Raw genomic sequence first — 3,232 nt, 5'->3', positions numbered from 1 at the left:
TTTTCGAGTTGTTTGATATTTTGCATGTCTAGAAGGTCACAAGGTGATTTGTTACCTTTTAATCGTGAAATTGAAAGAACCTTGACAAACAATAGGAGATTCGCTAGGAGGAATTTGAGAGGTATTAGCGAGGTTATTCAACCAACTATTGAGTTCATCAACCTTTTTGCAAGAGAAGGTGAGGATAACCCAACACAAAATACCCCACAAAATCAACCTACAATGCCTAAATTTTCATCACATTCCGTACCCACCGAGGAGAACCTACCCAATGGTACTCCCACACCACAACATTTGACCGGAAATTTTATTGCCAAATCCGCATTTATCCAATTAGTCGAAAGGAGCCAATTTGGGGGGATGCCTAGTGAAGACCCTCATTTTCATATGGAAACCTTTTGTGACTATTGTGAAGCGATTTCTCAAACCGGTGTAACTCAAGACCAAATTCGATGGGTCTTATTTCCTTTTTCTCTAATTGGCACCGCTAAACAATGGTTGAAGGGTCTTGATAAGGCCACTCTCGGAATTGATTCTTGGAAGAAGTTGGCTCTAGCTTTCTACAAAAAATTCTACCTACCGGAAAAGACTAACATGCTAAGAGCTCAAATTACGGGTTTTAAGCAAAGGGATGAAGAATCTTTGTATGAAGCTTGGGAGCGCTTCAAGGGAATTTGTCGCTAATGTCCTCACCATGGACTTAGCGAATGGTTCTTGGTACAACAATTTTGGAACGGTTTATATGAAGATTCGAGGAACATTCTCAACATGGGATCAAATGGAATGTTCACCGAAGTTGATGACAATCAAACATGGAACAAGATTGAGGAAATGGCGGTCCATAACTCACAATATAGTAGACCTAGCAAGGCTACTAGAGGAGAAAAGCATGAAGTGGACTCCGTTACTCAATTGGGTGCTCAACTTAGTGCTCACATTGACACAATCAATTTGAAGTTTGAACAAGCTATGGCTAGACTTGAAGAAGCCTCAAAATCACCAAAGCATCATGTTAATGCCATGACGGCATCCTCATCAATCCCAAGTGGGATATGTGAGAATTGTGGAACTTTGGGACATGACCAAAGTGAATGTAGGGGAACAAATGAACAAGTGAATGTTTTCCAAGCATACAAGAGTGGTACCCCTTATTCCAACTATTACAATGAAAACAACAAGTTTCATCCAAATCTCTCATACAAAAGCCAAAATGTTCAAAACCCTCAAAGAACATACACCCCACCTCCCATGAGAAACCAAAATCAAAGACCCTTTTACAATCAAAACCAAGGTTACCAAAATCAAAATCTATACAATCACCAAAATGACCAAGGTTTTGATGTTCAAAAAGCGGTCCTCCAGATGCAAAAGAATCAACAAGAGTTTTTCACTCAAATGCAAAAAGATAGTCAAGCAAAGGAAACCACCATCAACAACATCCTAGCTCACACCAAGATGTTGGAAACACAATTGACTCAACTAGGATCTTCAAGCTCACAAAGACAAAAGGGCCAATTACCACCTCAAAGTAATCCCCCAAGACATGAAACGGTTAGTGCCATTCACTTGAGAAGTGGTACAAGGTATGAAGCACCGAAGAAGCAAGTTGAGGATGAAGTTGTGGAAGCTAGTGATAAGGAAGAAATTGTGCAAAACTCCAAAGATGGAGAATCATCAAAAGAAGACATTTCAAAGAAAAATGAAGACAAGGTCAAGGAGAAGGAGCCCATTGTGATTAGACTTCCTTTTCCAAGTCGTCAAGCCAAGCCTAAATTTGATGATCAACTTGGAAAGTTTATGGAAATTGTGAAGAATTTGGAAGTCTCAATTCCTTTCACGGAATTAATCAATCACGTGCCGGCCTATGCGAAATACATGAAAGACATCCTCACAAAGAAGAAGTCGATCCGAAAACTTGAGACTATCGCCTTCACTAAGGTGAGTAGTGCAATACTTCAAGGGAGTTCACCTCCAAAACTAAAGGATCCGGGAAGCTTCTCAATACCGTGTACCATTGGCGACACCACGATCAACAAAGCCTTATGTGATCTAGAAGCTAGTGTGAGTGTTATGCCATACTTGGTGAGTAAAAGGTTGGGGATGGGAGAGCTTAAATGCACCAATATCACACTCCAAATGGCCGATAGATCGACGAAGACACCCTTAGGGATATGGGAAGATGTCCCCGTACGAATTGGGAAGTTTTTCATCCCGGTGGACTTTATCATTGTTGATATGGAGGAAGATTCCAACATTCCAATCATTCTAGGAAGACCCTTCTTACACACCGCGGGTGCGGTGATTGATGTAAAACATGGTGAGCTCACTCTAGAAGTGGGAGATGAGAGTATAACTTTTAATCTTGACAAGACTATGAGAGCTCCCCGTTTACATGAACCATGTTTTATGATCGGTCATTATAGTCGGAAGGATGAAAAGAAGAAGTCGGAACTCCAATGGAAGAAGAAAATTGAAGATGCTCCATTCAAAGAGCAAGTGAATTGTGACAAGGAGAGCTTGCAAAGCTCATCAAAATCAAGCAATGAAGAAGATGGCCTCATTGGCCAAGAAAAGAAAATGGGAGAGTTGTCCCCATCAAATCAAGAGATTTTTAATGATCATGTAAATGAAGTTTGTGGTCTTTGGGACGACGAATTTGAAGGGATTTTTAATCCCTACATTGGTAATGCCATCGATCAAGACCGACAACAAGGGCCGAAGTCTATTGAAGAGCTCTATCATGATAATGAACAAGCTTTTGATTACTTTTTCAAGGTGTTGAGCAACATCAACAACACCCTGAACATGCCTCCTTGACATCTCATCAAGAATGAGAGTTTGGTGGAGTCCTCCCTAAACCACCATTTGTAAATATTTCTAACTCCCTAACTTGCATTTCAATTCATGTATTGCATTTTTGTTATTTTTGGATTTTTATACTTTGATCAAGATAATTATCATGTTTGAGAGAAGTGAGGGAGGGACTAATAATTTCAATTAATGTGTAGTGCTTTAGCTTAGTGTGGGGATGGCAATTGCCTAGGCTATTCGTGCCTTAGTAGTTCCCCCACAATGAAGAACACAAGATATGAAGAAGAATGGAAGAATGACAAGGGATATGCGTTGTACACGGATGGAACTGAATCCGGGTACAAAGGGGTCGAATCCGAGCGGATGCAGGAGAATCCGCCCGTCTTCAGGAATCCGGGCATATTGGGTAGAAGACGCCCGT

At 40.7% G+C, this 3,232-nt stretch overlaps 1 non-coding gene across 1 annotated transcript; it reads right to left on the bottom strand.

Moving 5' to 3' along the window:
• Positions 1-594: 594 nt before the first annotated feature.
• On the bottom strand, positions 595-701 carry LOC141654175 (small nucleolar RNA R71). The gene has a single exon (XR_012547741.1). It is a non-coding gene; the product is annotated as a small nucleolar RNA R71 (small nucleolar RNA).
• Between the last annotated feature and the right edge of the window lie 2,531 nt (positions 702-3,232).

The sequence above is a fragment of the Silene latifolia genome, chromosome 4 (assembly GCF_048544455.1).
Source record: "Silene latifolia isolate original U9 population chromosome 4, ASM4854445v1, whole genome shotgun sequence".
NCBI classification, from domain to species: Eukaryota; Viridiplantae; Streptophyta; class Magnoliopsida; order Caryophyllales; family Caryophyllaceae; genus Silene; species Silene latifolia.
The sequence above is the reverse complement of the archived record's forward strand: the minus strand, read 5'-3'. Positions and strand labels throughout refer to the sequence as shown.